At 57.1% G+C, this 22399-nt stretch overlaps 1 protein-coding gene and 1 long non-coding RNA gene across 4 annotated transcripts in view; both read right to left on the minus strand.

Moving 5' to 3' along the window:
- The window catches only part of PRKN (parkin RBR E3 ubiquitin protein ligase), a 1086879-nt gene that overhangs the window by 845448 nt on the left and 219032 nt on the right, over nucleotides 1–22399 (minus strand). The gene's annotated exons all lie outside the window — the stretch shown is intronic.
- On the minus strand, nucleotides 106–1637 carry LOC119253502 (uncharacterized). 2 transcript variants are annotated; one of them, XR_005127102.2, is made up of 3 exons: nucleotides 1506–1637; nucleotides 1213–1369; nucleotides 106–124 (listed from the first exon to the last, which is right to left on the minus strand). It is a non-coding gene; the product is annotated as an uncharacterized LOC119253502 (long non-coding RNA). The 2 variants fall into 2 exon arrangements; XR_005127103.2 differs by having other exon boundaries at nucleotides 1213–1397.

Raw genomic sequence — 22399 nt, forward strand, 5'->3', positions numbered from 1 at the left:
AACCTCTGACTCGACATTTTGCTGGAGGCTGGTCCCGGCTGACCAGCATCTAGAGATGGAGGGTCTCTCATGGAGAAACCCAACAAAAATTAATCCTCCATTCCGGGTACCGCAATCTGCCTACCTGCATGAGAAAAGAAACCCCAGTTTGTGCCAGTGGCTGAGGGAACCCTGGGTCCCTTCTCCTGGGTCTGCCCCTCCACAGTCACCCCATCCCCAAGCCCCGCCCTCCCTGGGCTGCAGCCTGTGGAGCCTCCTCCCTCCTTCCCCACAGCAGAGCCAGCCCAGGCTGAGGGGGGTCAGGACTCCAGGCTCAGGGAACTGCCTGTGCCTGCTGCTGAGGTCAGACTGGGAGCCCCTGAGAGGGCGGCCTGGCGGCTGCTCCCTCAGGCCTGGGAGGCTGCGGGCTAAGAGCCTCTTCCCTGGGTCGCAGCCTCTCCTCACACTGGGGGTGCACACAGGCTCTGAGGGTCCCTTTCAACCCCATCCAGCCCAGCTGTGTCTCCCCAAAACATCAAAACCTCCCCTTGTACCTTCTGCTCAAGACAGGGGTAGCTTCTTGGGGGCCTGGGGTCTGCGGAAGGCTGGCTGCCAGGTGATAGCACAGGGCTGAGCCAGGATCCCTGGGGCTGCTAAGTGGCTGTCCAGGCCTCCCGGTTCTCTGGCTGCCCCTCTAACCTCATGCCAGGCCTGTGCTGCACCATCCAAGCTGCTATTTGTGGGGCTGAGGCTGGAATACAGACTAGTGAGTCTGTCTGTGAGGTCTCCTCACCCCTTGTCCAGGGATTGGACCAGTCTCTCTATTCTGAGCCCCCGAATGGAGCTTCCCTCCCCTTGACACATCATGTAGGGACCCCATGCCACTGCTCGGTGACCCCTGCAAAGCCTCGGACAACCAGGACCTGTGCCTGCTGCCCCCTCCACCCCCCAGGGGCCCCACCCCAGCAGACATCTGCCCCGAGGCAGGAGGGACCCGCTACACCCTCAGACACCCACAGGCCCTGAGCCCGTGGCCCCTCCCCACCGCGGGCTTACAGGAGGGGGCTCAGCTCTCAGGGCCCAGCTCACCCCAGTCCCTGCTCCAGGGACACGCGCCCTCCCCGCCTGCTCTCCTTCCCCCAGGAGCAGGGGCAGGGAGGGGAGGGCCTGCCTGGGGATCCCGGGCCCCCTCACACCCGGACCCCTCACATCCCCTCATCCTGCACATGGTACCTTCCGTGTTATAAAGTAGATGATGATGACAAACAGGATGGTGTAGGCGAGGAGGGTGATCAGAGAGATGATCCAGGGCTCCTGCATGGTGCTCCTGGGGGTTCCCACACTGACTGCGGACTTGTCTGAGATCCTGTATTGTATTGTGCCGGTGGCGCTGAAATGGAAAATCACACTTATGGGGTCTAGACCCCATAAGTGAGGAGAATTCCCTCAGCCTCTCCCGCCCCAGGTACCCCCAAAGCAGAAACTTGCTTCCCTCTGGCAGCCCCTACAGCACATCCTGGACTTACAGACAGAGCCGGTCCCGTCCCCCCGGGGGTTCAGAGCTCAGGGGGAGCGGGGTGCTCACCCCCCAGTCTCTCCTGCTGGGACAGAGGCGCAGGGACCCGAGGAGTTGACAGAGACGCCTCTCAGGAGCGGCTCAGGCGTGGGGAATGAATATGAATTTGAATTTAAATTTAAAAAAACCGCGCCGGACGGGCGGGCCTCCCCGCAGCCAATCGCCCCGGGGACCCGGCCCAGACCCGCCCCGTCACCACCTTGGCCAAAAAAGGAATTTTTCAGCCTTGAAATGAGGGGATGTAGGTGACAGGAACTGACACCCGGAGTTCTTGGGGGGCGGGAGGGGAGACGCGGGGCCGGGCTGGGCGGGGGGCGGGGGGCGGGGGGTTCCCGACACGGGCTGACGACCCCGGACCCGGCGGGACCTGCGGGGACGGACGCGCCCCGCGAACCCCCGACCCGCGAGTCCCCGTCGGGCCGGGCCGCGGCCTCCGAGCGGGCGGGGCGGGGAGACGCGGGTCCCCTCGGCCCTGCCGTCCGGGGTCCTCGGCTCGGGGAACCCCGCGTGCTCCCGCGGGGCCGCGCCGTCCCCCTCGGCCCCCCCAAGACCCCTCCTCCCGGCGTGGGGTCATCTCCCGGCCCGTGGCGGGGGCGGGACGGGACACCCCCGGAGGAGGAGTCGCCGTGCCCCCCACCCCCAGGCCCCTCTGCACCCCGAGAGTGAGCGCCGGTCCCCCCTGCCGGGCGTCTGGGCTCTGGGTCCTCCGGCCGCCCCGGAAGGGCCCGCCGAGCGCAAGTCTCGCTCGGTTGCTGGGGCCGCCCCCGCCAGGGCCGCCCGCACCCCGCAAATCGCCGCCGGGGGCGCAGCTGACCTGAGACGCCCCCACACGGGTGGCCGGTGAGGAAGGGGGGGCACCGCGCTGCGGCGGGGAGAGGCCCGGACCGCGGGAAGGGGAGGTTGGCTCAAAACGGCCCCCCTGCTCCCCTCGGCCTCCCCCAGACTCTGAGGGTCTCCCCGGAGCCCGGAGCCCCCCGCACCCCACACAGCGGCCCCCGGACCCCCACGCGAGTCTGCAGGGGAGACCCGCCCCCGGCCCCGCCCCGGCCTCGGGAGCGCCCTAAAGAAAAAAGCCTGTTGTGTTTATTCACGTTTTATGTGTTTGTCCCGGTGCAGAGTCTCCCCTGGACGCGCCCCGAGTCTGCGTCAGGTTTAGAAAAAGCCCCTGTTAGCCGGGGGCGCCTGTCCCCTCGCGGGGAGCGGCCCGAGCAGGGCGGTCAGGGGTTCCCGCGCACCCGGGAGTTTGGGGTGCCACAGCCGGCGGAAGAGGGGGCGGAAGGGGGGCGGGGAGCCGTCCGGAAGCCAAACTGCTGTCACAGCAGCGAGCGCTTCACCACAGCCCAGGGTCCAAGTCCTAGGGGGATGCACACGTCCTATTTCTGGGGGGAACCGGCCTCTGTGTTGGCTGGAATTTCCCCGCAGCCCCGACTTGTCCCCCTGGACGGCGCGAGCTGGGGCGGCGCCTGCTCTGCCGCGCTTCGCTCCGCCCCGTCTCGCAGCCCCGCTGGCGCCCTTCAGGGTCAGCCTCTTCCCTGATCTCAGGTGACCGAGGCCTCCTGGGCCTTCCCTGTCCCGCCTCCACTGCCCTCCGGTGAGCCCAGGCGCCTGCACTCTCCGAGGGGTGGGGAAACCTTGTGAAAAAGGAAAACAAGAGCCCTAAACAATCTTATTCGCAGCTTTCTAGTGGAAAGGATTGGCGCCACGAAGAGCAGAGCCAGGCCCAGTCCCTGCCAGGCAGGAGCTTTATTGCACCCCTGAGCAAGCCACCTGGGGCTTGGAGAACTCGCATCCTTTGGGGGATGGGGCGGAGCTTTCCTAGGGCTGGGGCTGGGTTGGGCAGGAAGCTGAGCATGCAGAGCAGAGTTTTTTTTTTTCTTCCCCCAAACTGGCTGTTTTCAGGGAGGCTTCCCAGACCAGGTTTTTGATCAAACCGGTGCAAACCAGGCAGAGGCAGCGCCTGGACTGTGGAGGGCAGCAGTTCAAGTTCCCCTCTCCTGACCCTCCCTGCGCTGGCCTTGACCTTACACCTGGACCTCTTAGTTACTTCCTGATGTGGGGTGCTATGGGGGAGGGGAGCTCAAGAAGTCGGGCCCATTGCCAGGTTCCTGGTGGGGAGGCGCGAGTAGCAGTGCAGCACAAGTTGAGTGAAGGTAGCGCAGGTTCTCTCTGGAACGTGGTGTTGAACCGGAGCTGCAAGGGCAAGGAGGAAAAATAACAACATTAAAACTAGTCCCACGAGCGGGAGCACCCCTGCAGCCAGAGGGCTACTCAGCCAGGCCAGTGGGGAGCTGTCGCCTTTCACCTGGCACTCCGTGTCTTTGGCCAGTTTTGAGAGTTTTTTACACTCTATTCCTGAAAGGATTGGCCGGGTGAAGAGGAGGCCAGGCCAAGCTTCTGACAGGCAGGACCTTTATTGCGCTGCCTGGGCGAGGTTCGCCCACCCCCACAGCCAGTTTGGGGGAAGAAAAAAAAAAAACTCTGCTCTTCATGCTCAGCTTCCTGCCCAACCCAGCCCCAGCCCTAGGAAAGAGAAGTCTCCCCGTTATGGGGGGAGATGTCCGTTTATAGGGTGAGGAGAGGTGTGACGCAACCAACCCATCGCAGGTAGGTTCATTAACGGTTCTAGCAGGCCTGTGGTCTTCATGCTCCCCGCTTCTGTAGTGCCGTGCTCTGTTGCGCTCTGTCACTCGCCACACTCCTCCCTGCACCCCACTGCACTCCATCCCCGACACCACACAGCCACACTGCACGCTGCTGCGCCACCCTTATAAACCCAGTCTCAGCCCAGGTGTACCCACCTACGCATGGCCACACCCCACTCCAGGTGCCCGCCATCAGGCTCGCTTTCAGGGCTGCAGGGTTCCCTCAGCTACCCTAACAGCGGGAGGGCAGAAAAGCCTCATCATACCTTTACCTTACCCTACAAAAGGTTAGGCAGGAAACTGGGTAAGTGGAACCGAAGTTGTTGTTTTGGGGGGTTTTTTTGGGTGGTTTCTGATTGATGGTTATCAGATCCTGTTTGTGTGGGGTGGCGGCCTCTGGTTCCAGGAGCTGAGGCAAAGGTGGAATTTCCTCTGCAGTTTCAAGGCCCTCACCAGGCCCCCTGCACCGACCTTACAATTCCACCAAACCTGATTTGCTGATGTAATAGCAACATTGTTTTTTGAGGGACAACGCTTTTTCGGCTGTCAGAAGATCCAGAGCCCTTCTGTTCTGAGGAGAGACCTGTGCGAGCAAGGTTAGTTGTCTCTGGAGTGAGGCTAGAGATGGTGATGACCGTTCTATAGCCTGGAGTTTATTCGTGAGTTCCTGAGCAGAAACACGAGACTGGCTAAGTGCCCACCTGCAAAAGAGACTGATGCAACAGAGGAAGCCATGCCTGAGCCCCAAGCCCATGCCTAAGCCCACCAGAATGGGTAGGAAGGCTGCTGGAGGGTAAGGTGACATAGCAGGCTTTTCTGCCCTCCCGCCATCAGGATGGATGATGGATCCCTGCGGTCCCAAAGGCATGCCTGATGGTGGGCCTCTGGAGTAGGGTGTGGGCCTAGGTAGATGGGATTCACCTGGGCTGAGGCTGGGCTTTTAAGGGCAGCATCACGGGGACGCCAGCAGAAGCTGAGAGCAGAGAAGCAGAGAGAAGGCCGGAGAGCCCAGAAAGAGTGAAGACTTCCTGGGGCCTGGGAGGCCTGTCAACCTCCCGGCCTCCCAGCACCCCTGCCTGCTGTGCACCTGGTAAATCCCAATAAAAGCCTGAAAAGCCACTGAGGGCCCCAGGACTCCGACTCCTCCCTTACCCTGGTCTGCTGGATCAGAAAACCTGCGCTGTGCCCTTCCTGCCCCTACACTAGCCCACAAGCTTCAGCCAAGTCCACATTTCTTTGCCCCGAACTCAATCACTCCTTGGCCAATAAAATTTAACTTTTTTGTTCTCATTTGTTCTCAACTCCAGTCCCCAAAGCCTGTATGACCTCATCCCTATTCTTAATCAGGGAGGCAGATTTGAATCTACCACCTGCCTTCCTGCCAATAAAGCCCCTCTACTCTCTCTCCTCTTCACCCCGCCTGCTCGGGTCATAGAGATCCTGCACTGTACGCTTCCTGCCGTTACAGCTGCCCTGCGGGAATGCCTTGGGTATAGTTGCCACATAGTTCTGACTGTCCTGACTGTCCCTACAGCATTAGTTGGGGGGTTACTAACACTGGAACACAAGGAAGTGGGCAGTGCGGGGCTTCAAGTGTTCAGGACCCAGACACACTGGGGGACATGACTCATGGCACTTGACATTTCCTGCAGGGCGTTTTCTCAGCAATCAGCAGGAGTTTCTTTTTTTATAAGATGTATTTATTTATGCATACAAGAGCTGAGGTGCAGGCCAGAGGTGGGCGGTGTGTGTGTGAGATGATTCACCCGAGACAGAGTGGGGAGCAGAACAGGCAGATCTACTGAAACACACTGCTGAGGGGAGCAGCGGGGAGACAGGAGAGGTCTGCTGCACCATGTGGGTAGCTCCCTGGCTGCAGAGGCCATACTGGTGCTGCAGAGGCTACAGACAGCCTCATAGTAATGGGCTTAACCCCTTGCGGCACCAAGGAGGCCCCAGACACATCATTTGTCAGAGGAAGGTGACGGTGCAGGGATGGGTCTCATTTTCACAGTAGAGGTAAAGGTGGAAAAAGACCTCGCCTTTGAAAAGTGTCCTTCAAGTACAGAGAAGTTCAAGTGCAGAGACGCCCACAATCAGCACCAGGAGAAGGGGCCTCTGCATGGAGCATGAAGTGTTGGGTTTTCTCCAAATCAGAAAGGTGCTGACTGTGGCCTCCCAGTCAGCGCCTCTCAGCAGGTGTTTGAATTTGCTGCAGGACTGAAGCTCCTGGGGGTCAGGACTAGCAGCTGGAGATAGAGAGGAGGCCAAAAAGGGGCAGCGCCCAGAAAGTCACACTATCAGGCGCTCCTAACAGCATCTCTGCATCAGAAAAGAAACCCAGTTTGTGCCAGTGGCTGAGGGAACCCTGGGTCCCTTCTCCTGGGTCTGCCCCTCCACAGTCACCCCATCCCCAAGCCCCGCCCTCCCTGGGCTGCAGCCTGTGGAGCCTCCTCCCTCCTTCCCACAGCAGAGCCAGCCCCAGGCTGAGGGGGTCAGGACTCCAGGCTCAGGGAACTGCCTGTGCCTGCTCCTGAGGTCAGACTAGGAGCCCCTGAGAGGGCGGCCTGGCTGCTGCTCCCTCAGGCCTGGGAGGCTGTGGGCTAAGAGCCTCTTCCCTGGGTCTTAGCCTCTCCTCACACTGGGGGTGCACACAGGATCTGAGGGTCCTGCACCTTCTATCCCATTCGGCCCAGCTGTGTCTCCCCAAAACATCAAAATCTCCCCTCATCCTCTCTGCTCAAGGCAGGGGTAGCTTCCTGGAGGCCTGGGGTCTGCAGGAAGCTGGCTGCCAGGTGACAGCACGGGGCTGAGCCAGGATCCCCCAGGCTGCTCAGAGTTAGGGCCCCACTAACCTCTTCCTGCCTGGCCTCTGCTGTCCGCTCCCATCACCTGCACCATCCTAGCTGCTGTCTGTGGAGCTGCGGCCAGATCTCCAGACTGTTGGGTCTGTCTGCGAGGTCTCCTCACCCCTTTTCCAGGGATTGGACCCAGCCGTGGGATAGAAGGGGTGCAGGACCCTGAAATCAAAGACAGAGAGTCCAAAGAGAGACTTTTCTGATTAAACGTCATGGTTTTGATTAAACGTGATGGTTTATGACCGCACTTAGTAAATCTCTGCATCACCCTTGCTAGTGATAACTAGCAAAGCATAAGCTTGGTAGTGGAGCAGACTGGCAGACAAGCCCTAACCAAGTGAAGGAGCTGACACCAGTGTAACGGGACAGATGGGCACCGGGGCCGGATCAGCACAGACGGCCAGTTACTCCTGTGCTGCTGGTGGCAAAACTTAGTGAATCTCAATCCGGACCTAGCATGGAATGACATCAGGATCATACAAATTTGGATGCACATTTCCCCACGCCTTATAATCATGTGTCTCCAACCCCACATCTCAGCAGGCAGCCGTGGGCGGTCTCCTAGCCTCTCAGTCCTCAGTTCTCTCTCTCAGCAGGCGAAGTTCCTCTGCACCAGCGCTGCCGCCCTGCCTGCCTGCGCATGGCATGTCCTGTGGCGGTGACCTGCTGCTGCCTCCTGGGAAACCTGAGAGGAGCATTTTCCCCTTCTCCCTGGAGTGAGGGCCCAGCCCCGGCAGTGGCATCCTCAGACTTCAGCGCCTCACCACCCGGCAGGTGCTCCACCCCACGGGCAATATTGTCAAGCAGTGAGGATCATCAACTCATGATGAGAATTTTTCATGCCAAGGAGAAATTCTGGAATTGGAGTTTGGAGTGACAGTTCTGGGACACAAAGAAAGAGTGTTCTGAAGCGCTGACTTTGACTTTCACAAGAAGAGGGAGGGCAGACAACATGGTTGATACAACTGGAACGAGAGGGTCATTGCGGAAGCGCCCCCAAGAGGAGGTGCCATGTCCTGATGGGAGGCAGGAGGCAGCCCTGTCTGACAAGGAAGGGGGAGCAGCACCACCAAGGGACACTGGCTGTTTGCTCAGCTACAAGGAGGTTTTTTTTTTTTTTTTTTTTCAAAAAAAAATTTTTTTTAAAGATTTATTTATGTATTCAAGAACTGGGGTACAGGCCAGAGGTGCAGGGGGTGAGAGGAGTCACCAGAGACAGAGTGGGGAGAAGAACAGGTGGATCTACTTAAATCCACTGCTGAGGGGAGCAGCGAGCGTGACAGGAGAGGTCTGCTGCGCCATGTGGGTTGCTCCCTGGCCAGGAATTGAACTCGTGCTGCAGAGGCTGCGGACAGCTTCACAGTGCTGTGCTTGACCCCTTGCGCCCCCAGGGAGGCCCGACAAGGAGTTCTTTTTGATTGAAAATATCCAAAGTACAAGAAAAAAGCAGAGAGAGAATTGGGTGTGGAGGGAAGGGATGGGCAGGGAAGGTCGCCTGGAGCTGCAGGTGGGGGTGGGGAAGGAAGGGACTCGAGACAGCGTCATGTCCGGGGCTCCCCAATCAGAAGAAGCGCAGCCCGGTGTGAAAGGGAACGAACCGTTTCAATCCAATGAGCATTTTTCTACAAGGAAATGACACACAAGGAAATTTAGCACATCATGGAGGTCACACAGATCATTCTATCACGCAGGGCTTGAGACTCCCTTAGAAAATGGGGTGAACCCTACAATGGTGAAAACTGGCTGAGAGATCACCACTCAGAAGAAGAGCAGATGGAGCCGCAGTTCTCACAGGGTCACCACCAGCTTTCCTCTCAACGCCTTCACCACAAGTCTGCATTAAGCATGGAGATCCACGGCCTCCCTGGTGGCACAAGGGGTTAAGCACCACACTGTGAAGCAACCCACAGCCACTGCAGCACGAGTTAGATCCCCAGCCAGAGGAAAACCCACATGGCGCAACAGACTTGCCCACTGCTCCCCTCAGCAGTGTATTTCAGTCAGTGTGCCTGTTCTGTTCCCCACTCTGTCTCTGGTGAATCCTCTGCATCTCTGGCATCTACCCCAGCTCTTGTATGCATAAATACATACATCTTTAAAACAAAAACAAAAACATGGAGATCTACCAGTGTGAGCCTGGATGGGGCCAGCTGTGAGGTGGTGTCTGGCCAGGAAAGCAGTAGGAGTCTTGTCTCTAGAGAGGGCTGAATAAGACCACTTAAGGTCAGGAAAGCAGCCCGAAACTCTCAAACAAAAATAAGCAAAATATGCTAAAGCAAGATGACCAGAACACACCACAGTTCTGCAGGGAAAGAAGAATGACAGATGCTGACGCAGGATACTAGGTCATGGGAGACTCAGGAGAGAGGCAGACACTGGTCAGCTGGAACTCAAGGCAAGAACCCAACAGAAGGCCGGGGTCCACTTGTCCTGAGGGAGGGATGGGATCCACTGCCATCCTCTGGGGTTCTGGATTCCTGGGGGGGCAGGGAGCCCTCCTCAGCCCTTCTGGCTCCCCACGTAGTGAGCTGTCTGGACCCTCCTCCAACTGCCACCCGCCCAGTCCTCTTAGTTTCCTCAACCTTCCCCAGGCCTGGAGAGCATCGTGGGGCAACAGGTGTTTTGTTGAGCTGGACAGAGACAGCTTCCTGGGACCCAGGGTCGGCCTGAACAGGTAGCCTCTGGATTTTCTCAGGGTCGATCTAGTGGGTCTGCAAGTCCAGAGTCACCCCTGTCTCTGGCCTCTGGGATCCCCAGCACCTGGTCACCACCCCCACCTCTTGTCTCTGTCTGGACTGTGAAGCAGGAGCCGCACTTGGTGACCAGCAGCCTTGGTGACTGTCCTCTCCCCTCCAGACTTCAGAAGAGGGCCTCCCGGGTGGCGCAAGGGGTTAAAACACAACCTATGAAGCTGTCTGCAGCCACCGGGGCACGAGTTCCATCCCCAGCCAGGGAGCTTCCCACAGGGCACAGCAGACCTCTCCTGCCTAGCCTGCTGCTCCCCTCAGCAGTGTATTCCAGTCAATCCACCTATTCTGTTCCCTGCTCTGTCTCTGGTGAATCTTCTCCCCCCCAACCCCCCATGCCTGTGCCCTGGCCTTCTGCTCTTGTACACGTAAATAAATAAATCTTTTTTTTAAAAAAGACTTCAGAAGGGGCAGGAGCAGCTATAAAATTAACACCCCCTGTGTGGCACTTTACCATTTAAAAAAGCACATTCATGTCGTCTGATTTGATCTCCACGTTGAAGGGAGGCCGGGCAGGTGCTTAGAGTCTGTGTCCTAAGCACAGGGAAACTCATCTTCAGTGACTCACCTGCGCCCAACGTGCTTGGGCTCAGTTGCTCCCCTGGGCTGAGCACATCTGCATGGACCCCAGGCCCTGAGCCTTCCATTACCCAGCTGCCTTCCTGGGCCAGCCGGGCCCCGTGGATCGGGGTGCAGCTTGCAGAAAGCACAGCCCTGACCGAGCCGCCCGGGCCCCAGGGAAGGGGCATCTGGCAGAGCCTGTCTCTGAGCCGCGCTGTGTGCACCTGGCTGCCTCGGCCCGAAACAACTCTCTATTCTCCCCTGTACAGGGGAGCTCAGCTCAAGTGAGGCCATGAGAAAAGCCCCAGAGATCTGACTTGGATGACATGTTCTCTCGCCATGCCCAGGTGCAGGAGCTGAGACATGAGCTGGAGGCAGAGAGAGGGGAGCTGAGGCTCTGAAGGTGGCCCCCAGAGATGAACACAAGGTCAAGGAGATGACTTACCAGGTAGAGGGCCCACAAACGTCAGCAAATGGGGCCTCCCTGGTGGCACAAGGGGCTAAGTCTCAGCACTATGAAGCTGTCCGCAGCCACTGTGGTACGAGGTCAATCCCCGGCCAGAGAGCTACCCACATGGCAAGGCAGACCTCTCCTGTCTCCCCGCTGCTCCCCTCAGCAGTGTGTTTCAGTCAATACATCTGTTCTGCTACCCACCCTGTCTCGGGTGAGAGGACTCACCAGAGTGGGGTGAGAGGACTCACCTCTCACCAGGTGGGGTGAGAGGTCACCCCACCTCTGACCTGCACCCCAGCTCTTGTATGCATAAATAAATAAATCCTTAAAATAATAAATTAATTAAAAGATTTATTTAAAAAATAAAATGTCAGGGCCTCCCTGGTGGTGCAAGTGGTTAAGCACTGCACTATTATAACAGGGTGGTCCCCAGGAAAGGGGGAAGTTCCAGGTTCCCTGGCCCACCCAAGGGAGGGTGGAGCTGAGCAGGAAGAGGAGAAGCAGCAGAAGAGACTGAGGAAGGAAGCAGGATGGAGCCAGGAGACCTGGAGGAGGCGCATGGAGCCTAGAGACACGTGAAGAAACTGCGCTTGTCTTTTGGTCGTGGACGGGGTGACACAGATGTGGGTGAGACCCGTGGGGAGGTGACAATGTCTGCTTTTATCTTGATGTTGATTTTGCTCTTTTCCTTCAGGGCTCGTCCGGTTGTTTCTGACCCTTTTCTGTGGGTCCCCACTGGAGATGCTTTAGACTTGTGGCAGGCTTTGGGGCCTTGCTCTGGGCCAATCCCATATGGATGGAGTTTTACCCACGAGGGGACGGGTGACTTTGGGTGCTTCATTTAGAAACTAGACTCTTTGCCTTTCCTGTGTTGTTTCCTAGTTGTATTAAAGTTCCTTCCCATTAAAGTCTCCTATGTTTTGTGTTGATGCGGCGGATGGCAGAACCCATTTAGAATAGGCAGGTTTGCGGGGTTTGGGCTGCCCCTCTCCCTGTCCTATAACACTATGAAGCAATCCACAGCTTCTGCAGCACAAATTCCATCCCTGGCCAGGGAGCAAACCACACGGCGCAGCAGACCTGTCTTGTCTCCCCGCTGCTCCCTTCAGTAGCATAATTCAGTCAATCTGCCTGTTCTGTTCTCCACTCTGTCTCTGGTGGGTCCTTTCACCCCCCACATCTCTGGCCTGTACCCCAGCTCTTGCATGCATGCATAAATAAATCTTTTAAAAATTAAAAAATAAAAAGTCAGCAAATGCTCTGAGGATCAGACCCCAGAGAAGCAGCAATGGATTTGGGGCCCCAACACGATGCCCTTGTTACAGGCTAAGGAGGACCACAAGGCCGTCCTCTGGCTCCAGGACCTGGTGGGCAGGCTGCAGGCCAAAGTGAAAGCTTACGAGAGGCAGGCAGAGGAGGCTGTGAGTGTGGAAGGTCCCTGGCAGCACCTCAGGCCCACCTCAGGCCCCAGCCTGGAGGAGCCCCACCCCCGAGCCAGAGTGCATTCCTGTTTCCAGAGCCTCAGCAGAGACTGAGCTGGGAGGTAGGTGTGGAGGGATCTTGTGTTTTTAGAAAAGAAATAGTTGGGTGGGGGGGTGGCGGGCGGGGGCTGTTCTCTGGGTTAAACAAAGTTGAACTCCTCACTTCACTTGAAGGATTTCTCTGATCCTGGCAGGAACTATGTGCGCACCCCTCAGAGCGGGAGGGGTGCTCTGGAAGGCAGCATTTCCCATTCTTAATGGGACCCAGAACCTTTCCTTAGACACTGAGCATCCCAGGGAGCAATGTTCCCAGGAGCCACGTGTGGGGGCGCCCGTGGAGCTCTCAATAAAGAAGCTGCTGCTGCTGCTGCTGCTGCTGCTGCTGCTGCTGCTGCTGTCATTTCCATCAGCAGGGCCCAGAGCCAGCAGTCCTGGACTTGGAGCCCCAGAGACTGGAGACTGAGCACCCCCATGGCCCACAGGCCCCTCAGGGCAGGGCTTTGCTGCCACCTGCTGGCTGTGGAAAGACGCACTTTCACCAAGCACGTGAGCTAAAGCCCTGACCATCCTCCAGCGCTGAGCTGGACTCTCAGAGCCACAGGTGTCCTGGAGAACCCTGTCAGCTGGTCAGAGCCCTGGTTCTGCAGGTGAGAAAATGCAGATCTGTCATGGCAGTGGAGGCGACGAGTAGAACATGCGGGAAGGAGACATCACAAGACCAGAGCCCGGAGGTGGGGGGAGAAAGGTTGGACACAGCCATTCAACAAGCTCTCTGGAACAGTGAGTACCTGGAGGCGCAGACCGGGGTTCGGGCTGGAGGTGGGGATGTGGAGGGTGGGGCCATTGTCAAAAACCCCCTGGTCCTTTCAAATCTCCCCATCCCAATCTCATGTAGAAAAGATCCCTGGGCGCCAGCCCAGCCATAATGAAGTTCAGAGCAGGGCCCAGGCCCACAGGAACGAGCCCTCCCACAGAGAAGAAGACTCGCCCGGCAGGAGGCAGCTCCCCTGCCCACCCGGGCCTGGCAGCCATCTCTGTTAACAAACACGGCCCTTCAGGGGCAGCTCTTTCTGCCCGCTCGTGTCTGCGCAAAGTCCTTCACGTCGCTTCTCTTTCCTTAACATAGACCTGCCCTTTGGATGGCATCAACACCTGTGCCCGTGGGGAACTCTCCTGGGGATAGTCCCGCGTGCCGCTGAACGGGGAGCTCTGGTGGGAGTTCACTCAAGGGAACCCCAGGGGCCCATGACCTCTCCCAATCCACATCAGTGGGGCTGGCAGCCCCTCCAGGCTCCATGTCAGACCAGACACCAGACTCCCGGCCCACACCAGGACTCCCCAGCCAAACGTGCACAGAAAGGGCTGAGGGTGTGGCCCTGCAGAGTCTCCAGATGAGGCCTGGGACCATCAGAGTCCCTGCTGATTCCCTGGCAGCAGGGAGAGGGAGTAGTACCCAGTTTTGCTCCCCAGATTTCATTCTCCTCCCCCCAGCAACCTCTGCCCTGGAAGAGAAGTGTTGGTGCCAGCGTGGGGGCGGTGCACCTCCACAGACAGCGCCTGCCCCTGAATGTCTCTAGGGTGCTGGGGACCCCAGCTGAGGCTCCGTGGCCCTGTGCCTAGGCCCCAGGCAAGCAACCAGGGTGTCCAGCTCTCAAGCAATGCCCAACGTCAGGACCAGATGCCATTTGACCCTTCAGACCCCTGTCTCCCCGCTGCTCCCCTCAGCAGTAGATTTCAGTGGATCTGCCTGTTCTCTCCCCAATCTGTCTCTGAAAAATCCTCTCATCAGCCCCCCATTTCCCTGGCCTATGCCTCGGTTCTCCTGTGCAAAAAATAACATTATTTTTTAAAAATAGTAAAAAAACAAAAGAATTGGGGGCAGAGGGAAAACGCTAACATCTTTGTGTGTCTCCGGCCTTGTAGTGTTCAGCCAAAAATTCCTTTCACATGTAAAGAGCCGGAGACCTGGTGACCTCACCTTTGGATGTCGGAACGGCTCTGAGAGGACGAGACCGTGAGAGGACGCCAGAGAAAGCCCAAAGTGCTTGGCAGATCTTTTCTCTTCAGTCTGAATGCAGCCCCAAGAATGCAACCCCAAGAAATATTGGGCCCTGCTGCCCAGGGAACACCAATGCACACAAAAGGCAGGCTAGTCCCCACTCAGGTCCTCTTAATGCAAATCAGTTTTTCAGTCTATGGGGTTCTGACGGGTGGAGCATCAGTTTAGCTGGGACTGGAGGATCTCCAGTCCTGGGGGGGTCTGTGACAGATGGCTTTGCTCCAGCTCCTTTCCCAAGTATACGTGTCTGATGCCTGGATGAGCCTGCACCTGCCTGGATGCACCAGGGCCCCAAAACTCAACAGCCCCCTGAACATGTTTAATTTACCCAGATTCAAATGTCTCCACAATGTTTCATACTTCTTGTCCCATGGAACACAGTGTAGAATGTAAGTGAGAAACCCTCAGCACCAGATGGTGGCCAGAGCTTCAGGAGAGGGAGCGAGCTTCAAACCCCTGCCACAGAGACAGCAGTGGTCAGGCAAGACCACCTTTGGGCCCCCACAAGCCACCAGCATGAACAGTCACCACATGCCTCTCCATCCTGCAATTCAATCCCAGATTAGCATGTTAAAGAGAGAAGGAGAAGAAGACAAGGCAGAGCCAGAGCAGCCCCCACCCTGTCCCTGCTCTCCCTCCCCCACCGCGGGCAGCCAGCTTGCTGCACACCTGCCTGAAGAAGGCACCACTTTAAACAACAGTGTTTCCTCACAGAGCACTGGGCACTTACGCTTGAGCCTGTGAAAAACAGACCTAAGTGGGGTCAGACTGTAACAGGGTAGTCCTGAGGAAAAGGGGAGGTTCCAGGTTCCCTGCCCCACCCAAGGGAGGGTGGAGCTAAAGGGAGGAGAAAAAGCTGCAGAGGAGACTGAGGAAGGAAGGAAGCAGGATGGAGCCAGAAGGAGCCCTGGAGGAGGCACATGGAGCCGAGAGGCACGTGAAGAAACTGCGCTTGCCTTTTGGTCAGGGACTGGGTGACACAGATGTGGGTGAGACCCGTGGGGAGGTGACAATGGCAGCTTTTATCTTGATTTTGAATTTGTTCTTTTCCTCCCAGACTTGTCTGGTTGTTTCTGACCCTTTTCTGTGGGTCCCCACGGGAAGATGCTTTAGAATTGGAGCAGCTTTCAGGCCTTGCTCTGGGCCACTCCTGCTTGGGTGGACTTTTACCCACGCGGGGACGGGTAACTGGGTGCTTGATTTAGAATCCATATTCTTTGTCTTTCCTGCATTGTTTACACATTGTATTAAAGTTCCTTTCCATTAAACTCTCATGTTTTGTGTTGATGCGGCAGATGGCAGAACCTGTATAGAGCAGGCAGGCTTGCAGGGTCTGGGCTGCCCCTCTCCCTGCCCTGTGGCAAGACAAAACCTTGGAAGCTCAAACCATAGATCTGAGGCCTCCAGGAGGGAGAGGGAGGGGAGAAAATGGGGGGAGGGGGCAGAGCACATTGGACTCTGACTAAGGCCACCAGAAGGGGCATGTGGTGGGTTGGGAGCAGAGGCCAGAGGGCAGGGGGTTCTGATGGAGGATTCCTGGTGCTTTGGTGGTGGGTTTGTTGAAAGACATTTGCAGAGTGTCATCTTAAACCCCTAAGACAGATACTGTGATGCAAACCATCACCTCAATAAATGTAAGTTTAAAAAAAATTATTTAAATAAAATAAAGTAGGGGCATGGGCCTCCCCTGGTGGCGCAGGCAGTTGAGGGCCATGCTGTGAAGCTGTCTGCAGCCTCTGCAGCACCGGTTCCATCCCGGCCGGCCGGCAAGGGTCCCACATGGCGTGGTAGACCTCTCCTGTCTCACCCGCTGCTCCCCTCAGCAGTGGATTTCATTAGTCTGCCTGTTCTGCACCCCACTCTGGCTGTGGTGAATTCTCTCACCCTCCTGCGCTTCTGACCATACCCAGTGCTTGTGTAAGTAAATAAATAAATCTTTAAAAAAAAAAAAAAAACAAGAAAGAAAGAAGCTACATGGTCAAGAATAGTTAAGTTTATTAGCACTAATCAGTGCTATTACTTTAACCGATAACATCAGCTTCCTCTTTTCTCCCCCCCAAAAAACCCACTTTTACCCTCCTCCTGGCACATTTTATATTTCTACCTAAAACTGTGCCCCCAGGTGGCTTTCATTCTTTAATCCCAAATAAGCCCTCGGTTGCCCCTCCTTTTGACTTTTTATTATTAGGCCAACGAGTCTGTGTTCTAATTAAAAGTGATTTATGACTTTTTATTATCTAACAGTTTCTTTTTTTGTTAGATTTTGATTCACAGAAGCCGCATCTTGTTCCAGGGGCAGAGAATAAACCAGCCCGCCAGGCCAACGTGGTGACCCCGGGAGCGCGTCTATGCTCCCGCCAGGGCCTGTGTTTGTGGCACTGGAGTGGCAACTCCACCACGTGGTCCCTCCTCCCTCGGGCTCAGTCCACCCCCCGGGCTTCCTCCCTGCAGCCACCCAAGCTCCGAAGACAGGTTTCTGGAAAGTGTTTCCTCGCCTTCCAGACATGCCTGCGGACAGCCCTGATTTCCTCACGGGGACAAGACCGCCCTGGGACTCCCATCGCCTCCTGCCCAGCCCCGCGCTCACGGCCACTCGGCCACTCCCCGCGGGCACAGCAGCTCTCCTCAGGCTCAGTGGTCACTTCACTGTATGTGTCATTCTCTTCTCGTCTCCCCTGGGGGACAGGAACAGCCCCATCCCCCAGGGTGTGGGGTGTCTCCTACCCACAGCAAGACATGACCCAGCTCGAGGGCCCCTGGACGTGGAGGATGTCCCAAACAGGGAACACTCCCTTCTCTCACGTCCATCTGGTGAGATAGAGCTACTGCAGCCACATTCTCTGCAGGAGCTGCACATTATGGAGCTAAAGCTTCTATTCCTCACGGTCCTGAGGGAGACTGTCCCGTGTAGAGAGGTCTCCCCGCCTTGAGGCCGACCCCCTTCCTCATCCATCTGTGGAATGGGGGTGGCACAGGCCCCCGCCCCACATCCCTAGATGTGCGGCTGTGAGGACTTCTGAACCCACAGGCCTGGGACACGCAGCAAGTGTCACCCCCATTCCTGTCTGTCCCCACCTGTCCCTGTGTCTCTCCCTCTCCAGAACACCGTGACCCTGGATTTCCCTGAGGCACCCACTGGGGACTTTCCCTCCTTAAGGGGAATGAGGCTGGTGCAGAGTTGGGGGGTTCTAGCGCCTTCCCCTCGGGCTTCGCCATCCAGCAGGGCTGTCATCTCAGCCCTGGTGACTGACTTGGCAGCACCGCACTCAGAGCGTCCGCTGTCCCCACCAGGTGGCGCGTGTCCCCCACAGAGTGTAAAGGGCTCCTGGCTGCAGTTTGCAGACACCCTTGTACCAAATGGCATGGACTTGGGGTGTCTGGAGTGTGAGTAGGTCTTGCCCTGGTGTCTCCTCAATGAACCACACCCTGGCTCACGGGCACTTGGATGAGAAGCCTGTGCTGGCAGGGATGGGGGTATCAGCTGGAGGCTGCCCCTTTCCTGCTCCTTTGGTTACAGGGAGAAGTTTTGGGGAGGGCCCTGCTCAGAACCAGCCGGCAAGAAGACTGGGCGTTGCTGTTTGGTGGAGACCATGACACCCACACCTGACGTAGACAAGGGGTTCTCATCAGGGCGTCCTACCCACCCAGGGGTGTTGGAAGTACAGAAGGGGCACTTCCAGTTTCACCAAATGAGAGAAGTGCTGTGGGCAGTCAGCAGCTTCTCAGGCTTGCCCTAAACTAAATGCACAGAACACTTTGCACACACACAAAAGATGTGCCCTGCCCAAGATGCTAACAACAGTCCTGGTAAGAAACCTTGGCTCCCTCCCCCACCTGATTCCTCTCCTGGTCTGAGGCCACATGCCCAGCACAACCAGGGACCAGCAGCAAGAAGGGCCTGGCTCCCAGCGGCGTGCCCGTGGCCAGCGGAAGCCGGAAGCAGGACAAGGATGCTTGGTAACGCTGGCACACCGACTCCTGCTCAGAAAGTGCTGTTATTTGCACTGAATGAATGACAAGTTAAAAAAGAGAGAGATCAAGATAGGGGATGTTTTCTCAAAGAGTTGACTTTCTTTTTTGCCAGTGAAGGGATTTCCCAGTAACTGGACAAGCCTGTTTCCAAGAACAAGTAACTCTGGGTACCCCCCAACCCAGCCTGGGCTGTCTCTGCCTCCTGCCTCCACCAAGGATGGGGAATGGTGAAAGTCTGACGGCAGAGTCACTACTTCAGGAATAAAACCTCCTGAGTGGACTCGTGGAGGGACCAGGCCTCTATCACTACTATCGTAACAGTTCAAGAAACCAGTAACTTCTACAGCAATCAGCTCAATGGCCATGACTTAATGCTGACAGCTTCACGATCTTTGTCCCTAATTCCAATCCAGAGAGAGCTGAATGTGCACCCCTGATCAATCATGTGGGTGCCTACTTCTTGCTTGGTTCCCATTATATATATGTAGAAAAGATATATTAAATATAAAAAAATACATGAAATATAAAAACATGAAGTGCACCCATGTTTGTGGTACGGGACAGAAAGGGGCACTAAAGCCAGCCAGGACACTGTCCAAATAGTTTGTCAGTCAGTGTCTGAGTTTATTTACCCACGCGCACAGTTGCAGGCTACTCAGGCTAAGGGAACAACAACAATGGGATTTATTTAACAAACCAGGGAAAAACAGAGTTACTGAGGCTGAAAATGGCTGTTCACTTCACCCGAAGCAGAGTCCAGGGCTTTCAAGTCCTAAACAAAAAAGCAGGTAAGATGGCGTCTTCCCACCACTGAGGACACGGAGCTCCTCTCCCAAAATAGGCCACATCCATGCCAGCAGGTAAGTTTTCTGCTTGACAAGACCAAGGGTCACGCCCAAGATGGCGTCTTCCCAACACTGCGGACCTGGAGCAGGTGGCAAGTAGAATACAGGCCAGGATCCAACTCACAGGGACAGCAGGAGACACAGCAGGAGACACGACAGGAGATGTTCCTGGGGCTGCCAAGATGCCCCAGCACAGCACCAGACAAATGACACCCAAAACAGCAGCTGCAGCAGCCGAACGACCAGACAAAGGCTGCACTCACAGCTCAGCGAGGCTCCTGCTCCAGGTCTTCACCTTCTCCGCCAGGCTGCAGCAGCAGAAAAACCAGGAGCAATTTCAGTCACTCGGCCAACTGCAAAGCCTCTGAACGTTTCCTCTCTGAGGTTGGCTGCTGGAGGCCTCTCCACCTCCTTCAGAGGCCCGCACCAGCCTTCTGGAAGGTCAGCATGGTGGGGGCAGGAATGGCTGACCCGGGAATCACTGAAGATCAGAAAACACTGAATCCTGAACACGGAATCCTGAAACGCACCAAATCCTCAAACGCGGAATCCAAACACCGAATCCTGGGGGCTGCTTCTTACATCTCTTATATTTTTTATCAGTCTCCACCCCAAAGTCCAATACTTTTAGTATTTCCCCTGGGGCTATCCATCCTCACCAGCACCCCCTCCAGGGGCACCACCTGTAACAGTCTCTGGCATCAGCCACGGGTTACGGTACAATTGGAGAAATTTTGACAAATGTGTGCACCTGCGTAGCCAACTCCCTAATCATAACACAGCACATGGTCATCACTCCAAAAGGTCTCAGCGTCTCTCTAGTCAATCCCCCTCTCTTCTCTCACACTCTGCGCCAAGCACTGTTCACACCCATCCCCACAGATGAGCGTGGACTGGTCTCTTCAGGCCTGTGGACAAATCTCCCTTCGCATTCGGCACAACAACACGCCCGCCTCACCTTATCCCTCCCCTGCCGCAGGACGGGCATCAGCCGATCCTCCCAGGAGCTCTGGATCCAGGTAGAGGGAAGGGAATCTAGAAACCGTGCGCTGGGCGGTGAGTGTGCTCGTTGTTACTGCAAGGGGGCTGCCCCTGGCTTGCCCGGGACGACTCCAGTTTTAACCCTGACAGTCCAGCATCCGGGGAACTTGGCTGCTGGCAAACTGGGCAAGAGGCCACTCGAGGGAGTCCAGGCTCTTTCGTGCACAGAACTAGGAAATTCATTTTTACTTTTTCAGAAGATGTTTAAGACTTAATGTGTATTTTCCATATATTGGCCCGCACGCATGTTTTCTATAATAGATGCATTTTTATTCCTGGGTTGGGTTTATAGATTTTTTTTTAGGCCTGTTGAATTTCTTTTTATGCTGCGCCTATAATTTTATTTTCTTGTTTTGTCTTCAATTTGCTTATTTTGTTTAAAAATGGAGGTGCCATTGGTTACCACTTTCAGGAGGGCAGCTTGACACCCCATAAATGTAGAGACCAACCACACCCCCCACCAAGTCCAGTGACCCTTCTCCTCAGTCCATTAACCTGCTTTACCTGTTCCTCCCCCGCCCCCCACACGTGTATTTAAAAGTTCATGTGTCCAGGGCCTCCCTGGTGGCCTAGGGGTTAACTCTCAGCACTACCACCGCCACAGCCTGAGTTTGCTTGAGTTGGATCCCCAGCCGGGAGCTACCCACAGGGCACGACAGACCCTCCTGTCTCCCGCTGCTCCCCTCAGCAGTGGATTTCAGTAGATGCACCTGTTCTGTTCTGCTCCCCACTCTGTCTCCAGTGAATCCTCTCCCCCATCTCTGCCCTACACCCCAGCTCTTGCATGCATAAATAAAAATAAATCTTTTTTTTAAGTGTAATTAAAAGAGGAGACTGAGCGCAGGCGCTGGCACTCCGTGGGGCTCCACACAAACGGGGCGCACCCTCCGGCCGAGCCGGGCCCTGGGGTGCGCTCCCCGCGCGGGCGAGGAAAGGGGCCTCAGCGGGCAGGACCCTCCGCTCCTCCGTGAACTGCCCGTGTTTCTTGCTTGGTCCCGGAGATCCCCGCGGTGCGGGTTGCAAATATTCTCTGTCCTGACCGGAGCGAGCGAGGTCCCTGCGCGGGGGCCGCTCCTGCTGGCGCCCCACAGTCCTCGGGCGGCAGTTCTGGGGCCCCCCGCGGAGCTGGTCACCCAGGACCCCGGGGAGCCGTCGTGCCAGCGCGGCCCAGGCGGCATCTACACCGCAGGAGCCTGTGTAACCGGGTCACGAGGCGCGGGGGTGGGGGGGGTGGGGGGGGTGGGGGGGTTCCCGCGCTCCCCCGACAGCTGGTGTCCTGGAGCCGCACGAAGGCCTCTCCCTGTGGCACCTGCTCCGCCTTCGCCCCAGGCCCCCGGGGGCAGCGCCCCAGGAGGCCCCGCCTCCGCCCCTTAGAGCCCCATCCCGCGGGGATGCTCCTGACGCCCAGGCCGTCCCCGCGCTCCCCAGGGCGAGGGGGGCGCCCGGGAGGATGGGGGGGCCCCGCCGCGGAGCGTCTCCCGCTGCTGCTCCCGGGGCGCCCGGTCCTGAACCCGCGTCCTGCGTGGAAACACGCTCCTGAGCGAGGCGCCCCGAGGGCCGCGGGGGGTTCTCGCCTGAGCCGCGGCTGCGGGACGGGCGTCCACCTTCCCGAGGGCGCGGTGCAGGGTCCTGGGTGCAGCAGCTGAGGGACGATCCTCTGGGTCGCCTTGTCCTGGCATTTGGGGCGCCGAGACGCCCTCAGTGAGCGGGCGGGACGGGCAGGGCCTCTGTGTGCTGGTTCGAGGCTGCACCCCAGTTACAGCGCCTCGCGGCTCTGTCTCCCGGATCACAGGATCGCGTGACCGACACAGAGAGGCGCAGGAGGGTGTGTTCCTGCTCCTAATCAGCACCTTCTCTGCCAAGTACCAAGACTTCAATCAGGTTGTTGCTTATTTTCAGCGAGGTACAAGCTTTCTCACTGAGGCTGCATGGGGGGCTGCCTCGGTTGGAGAGAACCGAGTTGCATGACGCAGGATCACAACACTGAGAGTCAGGGCAAGTGCTAGGATCTGGGGTGCGAGGCGCTCAGCCGACCAAAACTGAGCCCCATCATGGGGAGCGGTGGCGGCTCTGACTTTGTGAGCCTCAGAGCTCTGTTGTCTTGAATTCTCCAAGGGAATAACTGAAACCTTTACACGTCATTTTAAAACTGTGTATTTGAAAGGTCCACGCAGGACACCAGAA

The sequence above is a fragment of the Talpa occidentalis genome, unplaced genomic scaffold (assembly GCF_014898055.3).
Source record: "Talpa occidentalis isolate TD23 unplaced genomic scaffold, MPIMG_talOcc4v2.1 talOcc4.2, whole genome shotgun sequence".
Lineage (NCBI taxonomy): Eukaryota > Metazoa > Chordata > Mammalia > Eulipotyphla > Talpidae > Talpa > Talpa occidentalis.